Here is a 15,503-nt window from a genome sequence, read left to right as displayed (position 1 = left end):
TTTACTTTCACTACAGATTAACCATGGGGATGTCTCATAGACAACTGCCATCATTAAGCTAGGACTTAGTGGCAACTATGGGCTGCCAATAACTCCTTATTACCCCGATTGCCAACGCATCAGGGCAATTGGCATGAGACGGGTGGAGTCCCGGGACTGTCGCATCTAATGGATGCGGCATTTCCGGGCGGCTGCTGGTTGGTATTTTTAGTTGAAGAATGTATGTCTGGAACTCCAATAATGTGAACAGGAGGCAAGATTCAAAAACATACAACTATACAATAAGGTAAAGAGATGCACACAAGTCACAATGTATGGGGAAATAATGAAAAGCAGAACTGCTATGGGAATGCTAGACTGAAAAATACCATGAACTGTCTGGAAAATTGAAAAAACTTGAAAATGGAATGTGCATATCTGCTATGAATAATATGAATACACGAGAAGCCTGCCCCATACATAGCCTTTTGTTTTATTTCACATATATAGCTTGGTCCTTTGCTTCCCATACAGAGCAAGTTTTTTAACTGCAGGTAAGGTTACACATAAGTTTAGGGACCCCAAAAATAGAGATTACCTTGGCATGGTTTTGGGGCTCTTTTGCATTGATCAATACAATGGCTAAACATTTCTTGTATTCATATTATTCATAGCAGTTATGCACATTCCATTTTCAAGTTTTTTTCAATTTTCCAGATTGTTCATTGCATTTTTCATTCTAGTATTCCCATAGCAGTTCTGCTTTTCATTTTTTTTCCCCATACATTGTGACTGGTGTGCAACTCTTTACCTTATTGTATGGCTGGTATTTTTAGGCTGGGGGGCTCCCCATAATGTGGGGGCTCCCCATCCTGAGAAAACCATCCCTCAGCCATGTGGCTTTACCTTGGCTGGCATCAAAATTGGGGGACCACATGCTGTTTTTTTAGTTAGTTATTTATTTATTTATTTTACTGCAAGATATAGACCTGCCCACTGGCAGCTATGATTGGTTGCAGTGAGACAGCTGTCACTCAGCATGGGGGCTCATCTAACTGCAACCAATTATAGGGTAGAGGAAGCAGTGAATACGAGATGGAATAATGAGCGGCCGGCATTTTCAAAACCAGGAGAAACCGCCGGAGCAGTGTGACAGCCGTGTAGCGCCGCACCGGTGATCGGTGAGTATGAAGGAGGGAGAGAACGACCGACACAGAGAGAGAGACCGACATCGGCAGAGAGACCGACCAACAGAGAGAGACCGACCGAGAGAGAGAGAATTTTGTACTAACCAGAAAGGAATTTCCACTTCTGAGCATGCTCTGTTGCTAAATTGTCACCGGAATTAGTCAATTAATGGATTCCGATGGATTCCAGCGCCCATAGGCTTCAATTATAACCATGACGGATGCCAACGGAATCCTGTGTGATGCCCTGGACTAGCCAGGTAGTCACAGACAGGCCCTTGCACAAACACCAGTCCCCTAAAAAGGTAACAGCAGCCAACCTAAAAACCCTTAGTCACCCCTTTCCGGCTTTGAGGTTCACACCAGGGGGCGGAGCCAGGCGGTTTGCCACGCCCAGCGAGGAGTTCGGATAGCCGGAGGCGGGAGAAGCAGGCAGCTGAAGTTAGGGAGGAGAGGAGAGCAGTCTAGGAGGTGAAAGGAGAGGTGTTAGAAGGAGAAAAAGGTCTGTCGGGGATCTGGGTCGTAGCCCGGATACCCTGTGGCCAGGAGGCAGATGGTGGTTGTCACCTGCAGGAGCCGGGAAGACAGATGGTGGAACCGTAAGGGACCAGGACAGGGTAGTGGCCCGCCGGTACCAAACCGGGGAACCAACTTGAAACCGGAGCACCAGGAGGAGTACTCAGACCCAGAACGAGGCCCAGAAGCCACTGGACCGAGTCAAATTCACTGATTGGGGTCTGGACCTTAGGTTCTTTCCCACCCAAGTCCCGAATGAAGACAACAGCCCAACGAGGGGGATAGAAAGCCACCACTCAGGCAGAGAGATCCCATGGGCCAGCATCTGTGGGCAAACGGGCTCTCCCGACACACACAAAGCCGGGGAGCGAACTCCGTCGCTGAAGCGCAGGCAGTCAAAATCTACAACCGAGGTGCAGGAGAAAGGCGGGGACCACCAAACCGGGTGGGGGACCAGACACACCCGGCTGCGGGCACCGACCACCATCTTTTTGGTTTACCAGAGACTCTGGTGTATCTGTCATAGTGAGTACAACAGCGCCCCGCATCACGCCAACACGCCCGCAGCCCCGCATCCTAACCCCAACAACCGGGCCCCGGGACCATCAACCCCCTACCCACAGAGGAGTCAACACCTGGCTGCACAACACCGTCCCCGGGAGCCTAGTTAACGGCAGCAGTGGTGTCCACACTCACCACAACCCGTGGGTGGCATCACGAACTTAAACCCAAAAACCACGGCTCCGGCCGTGAACCTCCCCACCGAAACACCCTCACCTAGCGCCAGCCTCCCTTCAGAGCGACGTGACCCCCGGGTCCGGAGGCGTTCGAGCCACCCACCAACGAGCCCGGATCCGAGTGGCTCGGCTGTGGTCGAGCCCCGGGGTGGTACAACTGTGTGGTGCGTTTTTTTTGCTGCTCCAAAAAACGTTACATTTTGAGTTGCTTGAGCCCGACTGTCAGTCATTTCCCAACTGATCAGTCGCATAGCAGAGTCAATGCAGGGCCTTCAGTCACAATCCGTCAGTAATACAAGTCTATGGGGAAATAACTGTAGCTCTGCAGGATTCAGTTGTTTCTCAAAACGACGGACTGTGACTGATGGAAAACAACGGAAGTGTGAACTTAGCCTTAACGATGGATTGTGACTGATGGCTTTGCATTGTATACACCGCACGATGGATCAGTCGTGGAATGACTGACTGTTGGGCGTAAGCAACTGACACTGTAACGTTATTTGGAGCATCAAAAAAATGCACTCCGCGGGATTCCGTCGCAATCCGTCAAGAGGTATAATGGTTGTCTATGGTGCAGGGTTCCGCCGTAATCCGTCACACGACAGAATCCAGTGCTGGATTCTGTCATGTTCTAAAAAGCATGCCCAGCATGTCTGGCACTCCTATTTGGCAGTCCCCAAAACAAACAGATCACGACGGATCCATCAAAAAACGGACGCACAACGGATGTAACGGATGTGATGGTTGAGTTATTTCACAGGATCCCTGTGAACGGAATCCTGTGAAATAACACATCCGTTACGTCCGTTGACAGCTAAAATAAACGACGGACCTGGCATATTTGAAACGACTGAAGTATGAAAGTAGCCTAATGGTTGTCATTAGTATTGGTCTAATATCCCTGATTTATACTTACATTCTGACTACTTGCCTATTGCATTTAATATTATTTATGTTATATTGACAGTATTTGTATTAAATTAAGTAATAAAATTACTCTGAACACGCTGAATTAGTCATTAATTAAATATAATTGGTACCTAGTTTGTATGGCCGGCGTTAAACTCATGTAAGCTGCTAAATTCTATATAAAATCTCTGCACCTTAGTGATAACCTCCGCAGTGTTTTACTCTGGAATAATTGGACGCTTCTGGGTAATTTTTATGATTGCTCCAATGCTTCTACAATAAAAAGGTGAAACAATTTTGCAAATATTATCCTATTAATCTGTCATAGTAATTCCATAGTAACAGTCTGGAAACAAACCCTACGACGTAGTCTGATTTTGCAGTCAATTCTTTAATTTGCCCATTGTAACTTTCTAGCTTTAAGCAGAATGCACTGAAAAATAGCAATGTCTGCAAATAGTACATTAGAATTAATCGTCCTAAGGGTAAATTGTCTGTAGGTGTAAGCCAGTGTTACATCTAGTCACCGATCTTGGTGTTTATCTCCTGCTTTTGTGTCAGCCCTGTATTCTGAAGTCATAGGGGCCAATTCATGAAAATATTTATGCCAGAAATCTAGTTTGAAAGCTTTGAAGAGTCTAAATTAGGGTTTTTTCCATATTCACACCAATTTGAAGGGCTCCTGTCCCCAGATTTTTCCCCCATAAGCTGCGACCAGCACCAGTGAGCCCTTATATACAGCATTCTAGAATACTGTATATAAGAGTCCAGGCCACTCTGTAGAATGTAAAAAAAATCTTTTGTTATACTCACCTGCAGGGCAGTTGGGTCCTATGGGCTTTGTTGGTTTGGGTCTGGTGTCTCCTATCTTCCTTACATCACCGTCCTCCTTCTCAGCTCCGTGTGGATGACACATCCTACGTCATCAACACAGAGGTCTCCATTGTGCTCCTGCTCAAGTGCACTTTGATTTTCCCTGCTGAGGGCAGAACAAAGCATTTTAGTGTACAAGCGCGGGCGGTCTTCAACATTTCCCTGCACCTACACATCACAGTACTTTGCTCTGCCCTCCACAGGACAGATCAAAGTGCACTTGAGCAGAAGCGCAATGGAGACCTCTGTGTGGATGATGTAGAATGTGTTATCCACACAGAGCTGGAAAGGAGGACGGCAATGGAAAGAAGAGAGGTGGTGCCGGACCGAGACCAGTGAAGCCCATTGGACCCGACTGCACCAGGGGTGAGTATAATATAAGATGCTTTTTATGATTAGAGATGAGCGAACCGGTCCCGGTTCGGCTCGAGGTCGGCTCGCCGAACGGGGGTCCCGTTCGAGTTCGGTTCGTCGAACGTTCGACGAACCAAACTCGAACGTATAGGCTAGAATGGGAGGCAATCACAAACACATAAAAATGCATGATAAATGTACACAAACAGTTAATAAACATTGCTATAACACTTACCGGTCCTCGCGATCCCTTCTGCACTCTGTCTCCTGCCGCTATTCCATCCGATGATCGCTGAATCCTCCCGGTGACGGCACTGCCAGCAGAGATGCAGGACCTATCGTGACGTCAAAATAGCCATGTGACCAGTCACGTGGCTATTATCTCATTGGCTACAGACTGGTCACATGACTATGACACGTCATGTAGGACCTGCGAGTGCATCTCTCCGGTACACGGTGCACATATGTGTATCGCCATGTACCGGCAACATGCTCTAGCACACGGTCGACTCCCCGTTCCGTTAGGGACCGGCTGACACAGCCGGTCATTAACGGAGATCACCGTTGCCATAGCAACGCAGTTAGCGGTGATGTCACCGCTAACCGCGGCTCCGAGAGCACCGTTGCTATGGTAACGCGTCTGTCAGCGTTACCGCTGTTACCGCTGACAGCCAGCACTGATCACTCACGGAGTGAAGGCTGCACGCTGGTTCACGATTGTAGTGAGGATTGTAGTGAGGATGAGGTTCCCCAGCCCCAAGTGATGAGCTGGTGAATCTCATCCTCACTACAATCGTCACTACTACTACACTAGAAAGAAAGAAGACAGAAGAGCAGGATCGTGGAGGGCTGACAGGGGGTAATAAAGATGGAGTCTCTAATGTGTCTGTGTATTTATTTCTATTAAAGTATTTTTTCTCTGTGTGGTGTTTTTTTAACCCTTTATTGGAGATTATTAATGGCCAGGTCAAACGTGCCTGACATTAAGAATCTCTGGCTTAATACTGGCTAGTAAAACAAAGCCAGTATTAACTCATGATTACCCAATAAGCCACCCGGCTCCAGGGCTGTTGGAAGAGTTGGATACAGCGCCAGATGATGTCGCTTCTATGAGAGCGCTATTTTCTGGGACGGCTGCGGACTGAAATCCGCAGCAGAGGCGCCCAGAAACCTCGGGCTAACCTGTGCTGCGGATTCCAATCCCCAGCTGCCTAGTTGTACCCGGCTGGACACAAAAATGGGGCGAAGCCCACGTCATTTGTTTTTTAATTATTTCATGAAATAAGTGAAATAATTAAAAAAAAACGGGCTTCCCTATATTTTTGGTTCCCAGCCGGGTACAAATAGGCAACTGGGGGTTGGAGGCAGCCCGTGGCTGCCTGCTGTACCTGGCTAGCATACAAAAATATGGCGAAGCTCACGTCCTTTTTTTTGTAGTTTTTTGGCAAAAAAAATAAAAAATGCTTCCCTGGATTTTCCATTGCCAGTGAAGGTAACACCAAGCAGTGGGGGTTAGCAGCCAGTAGCTGCTTGGATTACCCTTAGCTAGCAATACAAAAAATGCAGCGGGAGCCCATATATATTTTTTTTAATTATTTATTTAAATAACTAAAAATAAAATGGGCTTCCCTGTATTTTGATTGCTGGACATCACAGTGCTGTAAAAATAAATCTTTAAAAAAATGACGTAGCGCTCCGCGGTATTTTTGATTCTCAGCGCAGATAAAGCAGACAGCTATGGGTTGCCACCCCCATCTGCCTGCCGTTACCTTGGTTGGCAATCAAAATACAGGGAAGCCCATTAATTTTTTCTATTTAAAAAATAGTTAAAAAAAAAATGGACGTTGGGTCCCCCCATTTTTGATAGCCAGCTAGGGTAAAGCAGACGGCTGTAGCCTGAAAACCACAGCTGGCAGCTTTACCGTGGTTGGGGATCCAATGTGGAGGTCCCCTCAGGCTCTTTTTTATAATTATTTTATAAATATTAATAATTACACAATAAAAGTAGGGTCCCCCCCAAATTGGATCACCAGCCAAGGTAAAGCGGACAGCTGTGGTCTGGTATTCTCAGGGTGGAAAGGTCCATAGTTATTGGGCCTTCACAGCCTAAAAATAGCAGGCCGCAGGCACCCCAGACGTGGCGCATCCACTAGATGCGCCAATCCTGGCGCTTCACCCCAGCTCATTCCGTGCCCTGGTGCAGTGGCAAACGGGGTAATAAATCGGGTTTATACTAGCTGTAAAGTCACCTGAGATCAAGCCCAGCAGTTTGTGATGTCATGGCGTCTATTAGATACCCAACATCATAAACTGTCAGTACTAACAAAAACAAAAAATCGACAAAAGAAATTTATTTGAAAAAACAGTCCCCAAAACATTTCCTCTTTCACCAATTTATTGTAAGAAAAAAAATAAAGGGGTCCCACGACGACTCTGGACCGTCTAGAATATGGGGGGGGAGACACTCAGGAAACGTATCCCCCATTTTCTAGGAGTGCGGACCCTTCATGTGAGGAGTGTTGGTGCAATGAATCTGCACTCACTCTCCCCGGGTCCACAGCAGCAGAGTCCATGTCGTAATGGTTGCTACCAAAGCTGCAATGCCCTGCTCATGAGGTAAGGGCATGCCTAATCAGGAGAACTACTGTAGAGGAAGCTCTGCTCACTGGTATATAGGTGCTCAGAGGTAATAATAGATAAAATTAGTGAGTAACCTCGGCATTCTAGATCTCCCAGACTAAGTCAGTAAGTCACAACGGATAGTAATGCAAAATCACTCTTTATTGGTCTGTATTAAGAAAAAAAAAATTTTCATAAGCATATATGTTTTTGTCCAAAACAAGTTACAAATGACGTTTCGGCCTGAGCCTTCGTCAGATTGGACTTATCTGCATGTAATCATGAAAAATGACAATAATCAGTATCACATAAGAGTGAGAGAACAATAACATAAACTCGAACAATGTAGAGGGATGCAGCAAAAAAATTGCAACACAGCAAGAAATGAAACACATGATACAAATGTCATAATACAGTACAAGGACAATATAGTAATGACAAATATGGGGTCAGAGTAGACTTAGACAGCTCTGGTACGAAAGAGATGTCAATCATAAAGTAACATATGCAGTAGGTGTAGAGATACAGTATGCATGGCAGAGCTAATGGGTAGACCGACCATAGAAAAAGAACGGAGAAAAAGTGGAGAAAAAGTGGAGAAAAAGTGGAGAAAAAGTGGAGAAAAAAATGGAGAAAAAGTGGAGAAAAAGTGGAGAAAAAGTGGAGAAAAAAATGGAGAAAAAGTGGAGAAAAAGTGGAGAAAAAGTGGAGAATAAGTGGAGAATAAGTGGAGAAAAAGTGTAGAAAAAGTGGAGAAAAAGTGGAAAATAAGTGGAGAAAAAGTGGAGAATAAGTGGAGAAAGATTGGAGAAAAAAGTGGAGAAAAAGTGGAGAAAAAGTGGAGAAAAAGTGGAGAAAAAGTGGAAAAAAAATGTAGAAAAAGTGGAGAAAAAGTGGAGAATAAGTGGAGAAAAAGTGGAGAAAAAAGTGAGAAAAAATGGAGAAAAAGTGGAGAAAAAGTGGAGAAAAAAATGGAGAAAAAGTGGAGAAAAAGTGGAGAAAAAATGGAGAAAAAGTGGAGAAAAAGTGGAGAAAAAGTGGAGAAAAAGTGGAGAAAAAAGTGGAGAAAAAATGGAGAAAAAGTGGAGAAAAAGTGGAGAATAAGTGGAGAAAAAGTGGAGAAAAAGTGGAAAAAAGTGGAAAAAAATGGAGAAAAAGTGGAGAAAAAAAAGGAGAATAAGTGGAGAAAAAGTGGAGAAAAAAGTGAGAAAAAAGTGAGAAAAAGTGGAGAAAAAGTGGAGAAAAAGTGGAGAAAAAGTGGAAAAAAAGTGGAAAAAAATGGAGAAAAAGTGGAGAAAAAGTGGAGAATAAGTGGAGAATAAGTGGAGAAAAAGTGGAGAAAAAAGTGGAGAAAAAATGGAGAAAAAGTGGAGAAAAAGTGGAGAAAAAGTGGAGAATAAGTGGAGAAAAAGTGGAGAAAAAGTGGAGAAAAAAGTGGAGAATAAGTGGAGAATAAGTGGAGAATAAGTGGAGAAAAAGTGGAGAAAAAGTGGAGAAAAAGTGGAAAAAAAGTGGAAAAAAATGGAGAAAAAGTGGAGAAAAAGTGGAGAAAAAAATGGAGAAAAAGTGGAGAAAAAGTGGAGAAAAAGTGGAGAAAAAAAATGGAGAAAAAGTGGAGAAAAAGTGGAGAAAAAGTGGAGAATAAGTGGAGAATAAGTGGAGAAAAAGTGTAGAAAAAGTGGAGAAAAAGTGGAAAATAAGTGGAGAAAAAGTGGAGAATAAGTGGAGAAAGATTGGAGAAAAAAGTGGAGAAAAAGTGGAGAAAAAGTGGAGAAAAAGTGGAGAAAAAGTGGAAAAAAAATGTAGAAAAAGTGGAGAAAAAGTGGAGAATAAGTGGAGAAAAAGTGGAGAAAAAAGTGAGAAAAAATGGAGAAAAAGTGGAGAAAAAGTGGAGAAAAAAATGGAGAAAAAGTGGAGAAAAAATGGAGAAAAAGTGGAGAAAAAGTGGAGAAAAAGTGGAGAAAAAGTGGAGAAAAAAGTGGAGAAAAAATGGAGAAAAAGTGGAGAAAAAGTGGAGAATAAGTGGAGAAAAAGTGGAGAAAAAGTGGAAAAAAGTGGAAAAAAATGGAGAAAAAGTGGAGAAAAAAAAGGAGAATAAGTGGAGAAAAAGTGGAGAAAAAAGTGAGAAAAAAGTGAGAAAAAGTGGAGAAAAAGTGGAGAAAAAGTGGAGAAAAAGTGGAAAAAAAGTGGAAAAAAATGGAGAAAAAGTGGAGAAAAAGTGGAGAATAAGTGGAGAATAAGTGGAGAAAAAGTGGAGAAAAAAGTGGAGAAAAAATGGAGAAAAAGTGGAGAAAAAGTGGAGAAAAAGTGGAGAATAAGTGGAGAAAAAGTGGAGAAAAAGTGGAGAAAAAAGTGGAGAATAAGTGGAGAATAAGTGGAGAATAAGTGGAGAAAAAGTGGAGAAAAAGTGGAGAAAAAGTGGAAAAAAAGTGGAAAAAAATGGAGAAAAAGTGGAGAAAAAGTGGAGAATAAGTGGAGAATAAGTGGAGAAAAAGTGGAGAAAAAAGTGGAGAAAAAATGGAGAAAAAGTGGAGAAAAAGTGGAGAAAAAGTGGAGAATAAGTGGAGAAAAAGTGGAGAAAAAGTGGAGAAAAACGTGGAGAATAAGTGGAGAATAAGTGGAGAATAAGTGGAGAAAAAGTGGAGAAAAAGTGGAGAAAGAGTGGAGAAAAAGTGGAGAAAAAGTGGAGAAAAAAATGGAGAAAAAGTGGAGAAAAAAAAGGAGAAAAAGTGGAGAAAAAGTGGAGAAAAAGTGGAGAAAAAATGGAGAAAAAGTGGAGAAAAAGTGGAGAAAAAGTGGAGAAAAAGTGGAGAAAAAGTGGACAATAAGTGGAAAAAAATGTAGAGAAAAAGTGGAGAAAAAGTGGAGAAAAAGTGGAGAAAAAAAAGGAGAAAAAGTGGAGAAAAAAATGGAGAAAAAAATGGAGAAAAAGTGGAGAAAAGTGAAGAAAAAGTGGAGAATAAGTGGAGAAAAAGTGGAGAAAAAGTGGAGAAAAAAATGGAGAAAAAGTGGAGAAAAAGTGGAGAATAAGAGGAGAAAAAGAGGAGAAAAAGTGGAGAAAAAGTGGAGAAAAAGTGGAGAAAAAGTGGAGGAAAAAATGGAGAAAAAGTGGAGAAAAAGTGGAGAAAAAGTGGAGAAAAAAGTGGAGAAAAAGTGGAGAAAAAGTGGAGAAAAAGTGGAGAAAAAGTGGAGAATAAGTGGAGAAAAAGTGGAAAAAAGTGGAAAAAAATGGAGAAAAAGTGGAGAAAAAGTGGAGAAAAAGAGGAGAAAAAATGGAGAAAAAGTGGAGAAAAAGTGGAGAAAAAAATGGAGAAAAAGTGGAGAAAAAGTGGAGAAAAAAATGGAGAAAAAGTGGAGCACCCTTTGGTACCTTTCATGTGGCACTAAGGGGTGCTTAGCTTTGTATTTAGCCAAAAAAATGAAAAAAAAATGACGTAGGGTTCCCCCTAGTTTTGTAGCCAGCTAGGGTAAAGCAGACAGCTGCAGCCTGCAGACCACAGCTGGCAACCTCACCTTGGCTGGTAATCCAAAACTGAGGGCACCCCACGCTGTTATTTTAAATTAAATAAATAATTAAAAAAAAAAACACGTAGGGGTCCCCCAAAATTGGATCACCAGCCAAGGTAAAGCAGACAGCTGGGGCCTGATATTCTCAGACTAGGGAGGTCCATGGTTATTGGACTCTCTCCAGCCTAAAAATAGCAGGCCGCAGCCGCCCCAGAAGTGGCGCATCCATTAGATGCGCCAATCCTGGTGCTTCGCCCCAGCTCATCCCGCGCCCTGGTGCGGTGGCAAACGGGGTAATATATGGGGTTAATACCAGATGTGTAATGTCACCTGGCATCAAGCCCTGGGGTTGGTGAGGTCAGGCGTCTATCAGATACCCGACATCACCAACCCAGTCAGTAATAAAGAATAGACGACAACCACATTTTTATTTGAAAAAACACTCCCCAAAACATTCCCTCTTTAACCAATTTATTAGAATGAAAAACAAATCCAGGTCTGCTGTAATCCAAGGGGTAGCCATGACGATCCACACTGTCCCAGTCAATGAAGAGCAGGATGTTCCCCATTGGCTGGGAGAGCAGTGCAGTGACCTGAGCTAACATCAATGGGTCAGCCCAGGTCACTGCAGGGCATGACAAGTGCTGCTGTCAGCGAGGTACATTACCTGCGCTGATCTCCAGCACACTGACAGCCCCTGTCACTGAGGTCAATGACCGGCGCCTTCACATCAAGTATCGCGAGAGGTCCGTGACGTCACCGCTAGTCAGTCTCGGGTCGGAAGCGAGAGGTGATGTGACAAGCGGCGGCCATGGAGGACAGTGACAGCGCTGAGGTCGGGATGGCGGGACTTCATCACCGCAGGTAAGCCGAGCGGGACCGTGTGTGTATGTGTGTGTGTGTGTGTGTGTGTGTGTGTGTATGTATGTGTACATGCCACGGGCAGGAGGGGGCGGAGCGAGCTGAGCGGGAAAGTGTGGGCTTCCTGCACGTAACTAAGATAAACATCGGGTTACTAACCAAAGCGCTTTGCTTGGATACCCGATGTTTATCTTGGTTACCAGCTTCTGGCAGGCTGCCAGCGATGGCTCCTGCACACTCTAGCTGTAAAAAGCCCTGCTTTTTGCTGCTAGAACCGTTCTCGAACGTATCTAGAACTATCGAGCTTTTGCAAAAAGCTCGAGTTCTAGTTCGATCTCGAACAGCCCCAAAAATCACTCGAGCTTAGAACTGGAGAACCGCGAACCACGAACCGCGCTCAACTCTATTTATGATATAAACTTGTGATCTTGCTTATTGCGTTTTTGCCATTTTTGTGCAATCCATTTTATTGTGAAGTGAGGAATTATTGTTTGTCTAAAAATACAATAGAAGACCAAAATTCAGACATAGCTTTAACATTCTACCTCAGAAAATGTGTGCATCACAAACAATTATTGTTTTGCATACTAGTCAAATTTTACATTCTTACATGCCACACCAATACAGTGCTTTGTTTCAGGTGCTAGCTTTTTGCACATGTACCAATTGAGCATTTATTATTATGCCTTTTTAGGGAAATTGGTTACATTGTGTTAAATAGAGAAAATAAAAACAAAAACCTAGATATTTTACGGTGCTACCTGCTATACTAGTCCTCGTTTAATGATGTAGTACATGCCACAATATGCCACAGCTTGCTGCCATATTTTGCTGTCTTTACTCATACCAAGCTTCATTGTATTGCCTGTTATGTCCTTTTTGACATGGGTTGAATAATAATTGATGTTACAAAAATACCATAAAAAAATATATATCAGGGTTAATTAACATGAAGACCAAAAAGAAAAGCCCCTAAAACTTCAATTTTAATGTTTCAAATAAAACCAGATAAATTCCCCACAAAAATAAAAAAACAGAAACTGAGGACATAGGACAATGCTTGGGTGCAAAAACAACATCAAAAATTGAACCACATAAAGTCTCCCAAAAATCAGTGTTAAATCCACAGCAACATAGTATGTCATTGGGAGAAGAGGTATTTTATTGCACGACAAGCAATTATTTATAGGTCCCAATTGTCATACAAACAAAATATCATTGCCCATCACATAATTTACAGTGGTGAATGGAAAAATAGAAAATCACTGCAGTGCAATAAGGGGTGTGGCCAAAATAAATCCTGTTATGGCCCTACCTTGCCGCGGAGGTTGGAACCCTACACCTAGACGCAATGGCGCCCCTGCTCATCAATGGCTCACCCTTCTTTCCCTCCACTGTTCTCAAGTGCAGCTGGTCTGGGAAAAGGGGAGTGCAGGAAAATTGCACTGCAGAAAAAATCTCAGTCAACAATCACCAGTCACACACAATAAAGGCAATATTAAGTTAAACACAGTAATGTTTTATGGACAATGTTAGTTCATAATAAAGTCTCCTACCCTATTAAATGCCCCAAATCATATTTATAAAGTGCTTAGTGCTTCCAACAGTATTTTCAATAAAGTGCCTCAGTATTTATATAAAGTGCTATGTGTATATTAATTTGCAATATCTGATAAATTTTATACAGATATATTTAACCTAGAAATCCCTCTGGAACACCACTGTATTCAGAGTAAGGAGATAAATTAGGTGTCAAGAAATCTCAATGACACTCTATAGTCCTCACAAAAGTCCAAAACAGATTAATCAATATACTGTAATCATGCCACCCTAACGATATTGATAAGGTGACCTAGGGCATGGCTGAATACTTCATAGAAGGTACATAAGGAATTATACACTTCATAGAAGGCACTAATAAAGTGTGGAGCAACAATAATATCTATGGGGATAGAAGAACAAGGTCCAAGAAACCATAACAATCATCCCAATCTTATACATATTACTTAGCTTTTAGAAGATTGAGAAAGGCTCAGTGACCCATAATCCAGATTAATGGACAAATAACAGCATTGCCCAGGGATTTCTAGGTTAAATATATCTGTATAAAATTTATCAGATATTGTAAATGAATATACACATAGCACTTTATATAAATACTGAGGCGCTTTATTGAAAATACTGTTGGAAGCACTAAGCACTTTATAAATATGATTTGGTGCATTTAATAGGGTAAGAGACTTTATAATGAACTAACATTGTCCATAAAACATTACTGTGTTTAACTTAATATTGCCTTTATTGTGTGTGACTGGTGATTGTTGACTGAGATTTTTTCTGCAGTGCAATTTTCCTGCACTCCCCTTTTCCCAAACCAGCTGCAATTGAGAACAGCGGAGGGAAAGAAGGGTGACCCATCGACGAGCAAGGGCACCATAGCGTCTAGGTGTAGGGTTCCAACCTCCGCGGCAAGGTAGGGCCATAACAGGATTTATTTTGGTCACACCCCTCATTGCACTGTAGTGATTTTCTATTTTTCCATTCACGACTGTAAATTATGTGATGGGCAATGATATTTTGTTTGTATGATAATTGGGACCTATAAATAATTGCTTGACATGCAATAAAATACCTCTTCTCTCGTTGACATACTATGTTGCTGTGGATTTAACACTGATTTTTGGGAGACTTTATGAGGTTCAATTTTTGATGGTTTATTTGCACCAAAGCATTGTCCTATGTCCCCAGTATGTGTTTTTGATGTTTGTGGGGAATTTATCTGGTTTTAATTGAAACATTAAAATTGAAGTTTTAGGGGCTTTTCTTTTTGATCTTCATGTTACAAAAATAGTCAAATGTGAATTTTAGTAGTGAAGAAAATATATGATAAAAAAATTGGCAATGGTAATGGTTGGGATTGTGTAAAAGAAAAAATGACCATACCATGGCAAAAAATATTAGAGCCGTTAGCAGCAGCAAAAACAAAAAATTTGATAGCGTTGCAACCATCCCGCGAGGAGTACTAATAAATGCAGTTCATATTTGGCCTCCTTTGCCTCCAGCCAGCGTACTAGTAGGGAGGAAGCAGTATGGGGGAATATATGCCACATCACTCATTTCAGTCTTGACATGATGATGTTACCTCTGACAACAACATCTTCAGTTTGTGTCAGTGTTCTGCACAGACTGATCTGATTGAACACAAATGACTAAAGCGGGCTTTACACACTACAATATATCTAACGATGTGTCAGCGGGGTCACGTCGTAAGTGACGCACATCCAGCATCGTTAGTGATATTGTAGTGTGTGAAACCTACGTGCGATTGCGATTGAACGAATAAACGTTGATCGCATACACGTCGTTCAAAACCTAAAAATTGAACATCGGGTTGTTCAATGTTCCCAAGGCAGCACACAGTGCTGTGTGACACCCCGGGAACGATGAACTGCAGCTTACCTGCGTCCCGCGGCTCCCGCCGGCTATGCGGAAGGAATGAGGTGGGCGGGATGTTTACGTCCCGCTCATCTCCACCCCTCCACTTCTATTGGCCAGCTGACGTGTGACATCGCTGCGACGCCGAATGTCCCTCCCACTCCAGGAAGTGGATGTTCGCCACCCACATCGAGGTCGTATGGTAGGTAAGTACGTGTGACAGCAATTAATTGTTTGTGCGACTCGGTCAACAAATTGAACGTGCTGCACATACGATGGGATGTGTCACATAATTGTAAGGTGTAAAGCAGGCTTGAGACAGATAATTTAATTTTTGGACTCTAAGTTTCATTTGTAAAAGTGATATGAAAAGTCTGTCAGTCCTTAGTGTTATTAAAAGGACTGTTAATGATTATCTAATTATCATCCATTTCTATATTGTAATCACTGATATTACTAGGGTTGTGTCTTTTTTAGACCTCCTTCACACGTCAGTGATTCTGGTACATATGTTGCTGTTTTTATA

The sequence above is a fragment of the Anomaloglossus baeobatrachus genome, chromosome 1 (assembly GCF_048569485.1).
Source record: "Anomaloglossus baeobatrachus isolate aAnoBae1 chromosome 1, aAnoBae1.hap1, whole genome shotgun sequence".
Taxonomy (NCBI): domain Eukaryota; kingdom Metazoa; phylum Chordata; class Amphibia; order Anura; family Aromobatidae; genus Anomaloglossus; species Anomaloglossus baeobatrachus.
The sequence above is the reverse complement of the archived record's forward strand: the minus strand, read 5'-3'. Positions refer to the sequence as shown.